The sequence below is a fragment of the Emys orbicularis genome, chromosome 9 (assembly GCF_028017835.1).
Source record: "Emys orbicularis isolate rEmyOrb1 chromosome 9, rEmyOrb1.hap1, whole genome shotgun sequence".
NCBI classification, from domain to species: Eukaryota; Metazoa; Chordata; order Testudines; family Emydidae; genus Emys; species Emys orbicularis.
The window spans coordinates 27,228,548-27,234,944 of NC_088691.1; positions in this window are offsets into that span (position 1 = coordinate 27,228,548).

Consider the following 6,397-nt stretch of genomic DNA (forward strand, 5'->3'; position numbering starts at 1 on the left):
ACCAAAAGATCAAGATCTCTCCTGCTGAACTGACCAGATACACATTGGTGGACACGTATTGTTTTTTACCTTTGCATTGTGGGGTGTCTTCTGAGGTCCCCCTTTTTTTCTCTCGTTTACATTTCCCCCTACAACCACCCTCAGTGGCTCCATGCCCTAGCAATTCTCCCTCTGGCTGAAGTGGGCTGGACGCGGCTCACTCCATGGCTCGTCAACACCATTCTGTGTGTTGACCAGGGTGGGGATTGTTCTAGACTGACGCCAAGTGTCTCTCCACCCCCTGGCCCAAGGGCTGAGCAAAGGCCTGTCCTCTTGGACTCCCTAAATGGGAAGGAGAGTGGAGTTAACCCCACCCCTTTATCCTTGGTCATATTTTTGCTCCACTTGCTTGAACAACTGCAATGTGGTGTCTCACCTTTAGCCCAGAGAGTGGATACTTTGTTTAACTGCTGCACAAATCACCTGGAATGTAGTGCAACCAAGTGACAAGACCTGCACTCTACCACTACAGGTATTTGCAATCTCCAGCCTCTCTTGTCTACACAAGGAAAATTACCTGTTGCTGACAATGCAATTGAGCTACTAGTGCAGCTTGAACTTGGTTTAACTGCAAGCCTAGAAAAGGGCAAACCACGTTCATCATTGTATTACTGTATTTTCTGAAACAACACTGAACATGGTTTGTGCTTGTCTACAAGCTGTTAAACTCAGATCAGTACTGGTTAATTTTCTCATTGTAGTCAAAACTTTACAGGCAGCCTGAGTAATAAGAACTCTCATTTAGTCCAATTCTTGTATCTCCCAGTTTGCTGCACAGTGTTGCTTCTTTTGCATATTGCATATTCTTTTGCATACCTATACCTGTTAATATGGCATTAAAGATGGATCTATTGGTTTGCAACACTTCACACACAGTACATCCTCATTTACAAGTACAGCTGAGAAACAGTCTACAATGTAGCCCATTCTGTGAAGTCTATGATATGAAGCTAGTGAGCTGGAGAAGTTTGCAGAACTGGGATGAAAAATTGAGGAGAGCCTGCTAAACGTTTCAGTAGAGTTTTGTTAGCCATACAGAGCTATATTTGAATCAAAAGGATATAGTTTAGTGGAAAATATATAATACAATTGTATGATTCTGCCACCATGAATAAATTCCCTTCAACCAGGGCCGGCTCTAGGATTTTTGCTGCCCAAAGCAAAAACAATTTTGGCCGCCCCCCCCCCCCCCCGTTTTTTAATTACCCCACCCCCAGCCCCGCCTCAACTCCGCCCCTTCCCCAAATCCCCAGCCCTGCCTCCTCCCCCCAGCTCTCAAGCCTGGGAGGGAGGGGGAGCCACGGCCGCTCGGGATCTCCCCCTCCCTCCCCGGTTTGAGAGCCTGGGAGGGAGGGGGAGACTCCGAGTGGCCGCGGCGCGGGCGCCGCTTCTCCCCCTCCCTCCCAGGCTCTCAAGCGGCTTGAGAGCCTGGGAGGGAGGGCGAGTAGCGGCGCGCGAGCGGCAGCGGAGGTGAGCTAGGGCGGCCGGGGCACATTTTTAGGGGCGGCATTCTGGCGCCGGCCATGCCGCCCCTAAAAATGTGCCGCCCCAAGCACCAGCTTGTTTTGCTGGTGCCTAGAGCCGGCCCTGCCTTCAACGTGCAGCATATGTTACTGACAATTTTTCCATGTCTCCAGTTAATTTTTGAGTAGAGTTTTCCTACAAAGTGTTTGAAGAAAAGTAAACACATTTTTAGGTATCATACAAATACAATCCATTTGTAAGACTTTTTTAAAGAATATTTTTAATTCTAGAGGCAATTTACCTACCAAATTTCAGTCCATTAATGCCTTCTTATTTGTATCTGGGTGAGAATGCACCCCCAATTTATTGCATTTCTGCTTTGTTTTAAATAATGAAAGGATATGACCCCCCTAAATAAGAAATCCTGATGGAAAATGAAGGGTTATCCTTCTCAGCTCATGTGGGCTTTTTGTAGAGTACAGGTGGCTTTTGTATTTAATGTTTTAAACCTGAAATGTCAAAAATAGAAATACCACAGAACACCTGTCATAACAGCAGCTTACAGTACAACCATTTTCAGTTAAAAGGATTTGTTATCTTTTTATTTACATGTAGTAAAATAAGTTGCACATGAGGTGCATATCTTCTGTTAAGGAACAGAACGTATGATGGCTTCACTCTGATGTGATATTTATCTCCATGAGTGAAGAGACTCACAATGCGATGAGCGCCAAAGCCGCAACAAAATCAGGTTTCTGTTCATGAGTAAGGATAACAGTTGTCTAAGACCTAAGCTATCATGCATGGCTCAGGTTTCCTCTCTTCAGTGCATAGGGGAAGGAGCAGGTCTTACACTGAATTTTGTTTTGAGTATAAGCCTGTGCATGCTTCCAATTTTAAAATAACATAAAGTTCTCTGTCTGCATCATTTTAGGCCACAAAGTTTAGTGCAGGAGGAAGTGTTTTGAAACCATATGATACAAGATAATGATACAGGAAGTTACTTGTGGCATCTTAATTTTGCATTGAAAGAAATCTCTTCATAGAATTTGTTTTCATACTTAGGAAACACCTGGTGATTTAAGAAGTCTTTGATGAGGCCCCTTCAATGCTATCTTTAAAGGTGTTGCATCTCTAGCAGAAAGCATAGTGCATAATATTTAGGTTTTTGAAGGAGTAGAATTAGAAAAATCTAGAGCATTCTTACTGTTTACTTCCATCATACTTCTGCATAAAGACCCTGATTCAGGAAAGCGCCTCTATTAAGGAGAGCACTTGAGAACATATGTCAGTCTCATTTAAGTCAATGTTAAGCACATGATTAAATGCTGTCCTGAATCGAGGCCAAAAGATAGAATGTGTATGAACTTTGCAGAGCAATGTTGTCTAGTAGACTAGCATAGGAGCAGGAGCCAGGAATTCTTGGGTTCTAATCTCACCTCTGTCACTGATTTGCTGTCTATTCTTCAGCAAGTCATTTAATCACCCCGTGGATAAAATTAATCTCCAGGGCTGAATTTGGCCTAGGTTGTCATGGGTATGTATTATTGGAATATATGCCATGCTCACATTAGCCATTTTGAGAAGGAAGTCATCAAATGTGAGGTTCAAATTACAATATCGCAGTCATCACTTAATAGTGGACCATGTAATTAAAATAAATAAAGACAGAGTGCTCCTTGTAATAGGGCTGAATCTCTACTGTATGTACTCCACCTAATATTTTTTTACAAGATACTAAGGGCTGACCTATATTATTTAATTAGGGGCCCTGTGCTGGAACGGTGCAGGGATGCAACTGCCCAGCGGAAGCTCAGGAGTTAGTGGCAATGCCTCCCATAGCTTCAAGGTGTATAGGGGGTGTGCAGCTCTATGCCACCCCTTAAAGTAGTGCAGCATATGGTCTCTTCTCTGATATAATTTACTCTTCTTTCATGTTTTTACACATTTTAAATCCATGCCCACTAATGATTCCAACAATCAGCTTTTAATGTGGGTCTGAGGCAGCATCCTTTCCAATCTGGTATTAGGGCAGAATTTTCTCATCTACCAGGGAGCTCCTCCTTCTACCAAATCTGTAGAAGCTGTGCTAAGCTGGATGCTGGATCATTCTTTGCCTCATTAAATTACAGTTGCTCTGTGGCACCCATTCCTCTGAATCTACTGTATTTTGCTGATTTGTTTCAAAATCTAAATAATACTTTTAAATACAGGATTTTAGTATTGAATATACATGTATATAATTCAGTACAAAAATCCTGTATTTAAAGGTATGCAAGTGTGTGTGTGTGTGTATTATATATTATATATAGTGTGTGTGTATACATATACACACACTTCATTTTTTGGAAGATTCTGAATGCATATATTGTATGGTCAGACTTGAACTCCTAGACAATTAAGAGTCAAAAGGCCATGCAATATATCAGACAAAAGTTACTTCTGGAATTTCAATAAAGTTTTGACTTTGGCTTATGACTTTGCTGACATGAGGCATATGTCATCTTTATTTAGTCGATATACAAAGATCATACAGAACCAGATTGTGCTTGGCCCTTACCTTACGTGGGTGTGCAGTGGGGATAAAGTGTGCAAGTGGATGTCCCCTCTACTGTAGAGCCTGTGTAAGGGTCAGGCATAATTGCCATCCCTACCTTCCAGGCAAAGAGGGACTGCTCCCTCCCTACTCCCCTGGGGGCGCATTGTGCTCCAAAGGGTGCAGAGAAGGGGCTGTGCAGTGCCCTCTCCCCTCCACACAAGTTTTCAGAGTGGGAATGGTGCAGTAGGGGGAATAAGCTACATCTTGGAAGGGGTGTAGCAGAGGCCATGCTTCCCCTGTTTGCCACTCTGTACCACTTCTAACACCAGGATTTACCTACATGGCACAGTTGAGCAAATAGAAAATATAGAGATCATACACAATGCAGAGCGATTTCTGTAGAGATTTATGACCTCTGTATGCAAATAAACTAATGCAGGTGTCAGGTTCTTGCAGTTTTGGTAGCATTGTTAGAACTCAGTGTCTAAAATGTAAATAATTTGCACTGACTAGTCCCATTTGTTGGCCTGGAGATTCCCTACTTCTAAAGAAAGTACCATACAAGGTTGTTAGAATGTTTGTGCTTTTCAGTCTCTGCGGGGATTTCATCATCACAAAATGCTTCTGAGCTCTCAAAACAGCAGCAGCTGTGTTGTAATACTTTCGACTGTGGTTAACCCTCAGATAAACAGAGCCAAATTCTGCCCTGACTTACACACAGAGAAGACGCAAAGGCCTTGAAATTTGCACAGCTCTTGGGGATTCACTGTAGATACAGGGCCATTTACACAAAGACCTTGAGCCTCTGCACTGGCTCCAGGATTTCTGCTGCTCTCCAAAGCCCTTGGCAGTGTGGCTTTGGTAGAGCCATTCCCAGCCTACAGCTGCCTTTGGTATATGGCGGGGATTCCACAGCCCAGGGAGGCTCAGCAGGAAAGTTAAAGTCATCTAAGCATAATTTTCTCAGATTCTCCAGGAGGATGGTTGGGGAAGATTGAGTGTCACTTTACTCCTCCCTTCCATGTCTTTCCTAAATATAGATTTTCAGATTTATGGAAGGCATTCTGTCCCAGTGGATCCATCCGCATATTTTATTGCATATCCTGTTCTTGACGTACTGATACCATGCTATCTTGAATCCTAAACCTTTATCATGACTACTGTGTTCAGATATCACCACTCTGCTGCTACCTGCTGGTCCTGACTTCTAAGAACATGCTACTGATTCATGCCAGCCTGTCCTGATCCTGCTAGAGAGCTGACTGGGAACTTGAATAATTGTCTCTCTGATGCATGCTCATCATCCACAACGCAGCTGCATGCTTTTTATTTTTGAGGGGTCCTCCAGGGTTTCCCCACTCCCCACGCCTCTACCTTGCAGCAACTCTTCTCTGTTTTTACACCGTAGGATGGACAGAATGGATGTGTTCGTAGGATCCCTCTAGAATTTGTGCTGCTCCACGTGTCACCCAAATGGCCCCTCACAAGAAACAGCTTTTCAGAGCGTGAGTGCATAGTCTTTGCAGGTGTAGGGAGCAAGGCATTGGGCTCTGGGTGTGATCACGGATTTGTTCCTTGTGACACTGCTTTGCTCTGCCACTACTCCAGTAGGCTGGCCCATGCAATACCAGACAGTATGTATATAATTAATGCTCAGTACTGCAATATAGATTATAGAGTATGGGTGTTTAGTATCTCACCATAGCTTTTACAAGAAAAATGGGTATGAATTTTCTTCAGATAGTCCTGATCTTTGGAGGATACAGGTAAAGCAGGAGCAGGTCTTTATGGTAGTTTACTATGTGAGTGTCCCTTATGATAATACCTGTATTTCCAAAGAATCCTCTTTATACAGAGCATTTGAAACATCTATATTAGCTATTTTCATTAGACAGGGTTGGGCATTCCTTTTTAGTCTGAAAAGCTGCCACTGATCTAGGTATAGCATTAAAGGGTCTCCCACTGTCTCCTGTAAAATCTAGTGAGAATAATAAAGTGACAGAGGGCAATGAATAGGAATATCTTTAGGACTGTTTTCTAGGAGCACAGCTGTAGTTGTTAGATACAACTGCACTTTCATCCTAATGAGCAGAAATGTTTCTGGCCAATTTCAAAATATATTGGAGATTAATATTAACTGAGGCCAGTTTCTCTTCAGTTCCTGTGCTGAAAAGAGAAGGTGCAGTCTCAGGCCTGGATTCCGTCATGCAGACATTGAACACAAGCACTCAGCTGAGGATATTGCAGACTTTTTTTTTTTTTTTAAATGAAGCTGCTCGACAAGTTTTATTCAGCGTGAATAAAGAGAAAGGAGGTGTCAGAGAGAAGAGGAGAAAAGAGAACCTGGAAGCTCTT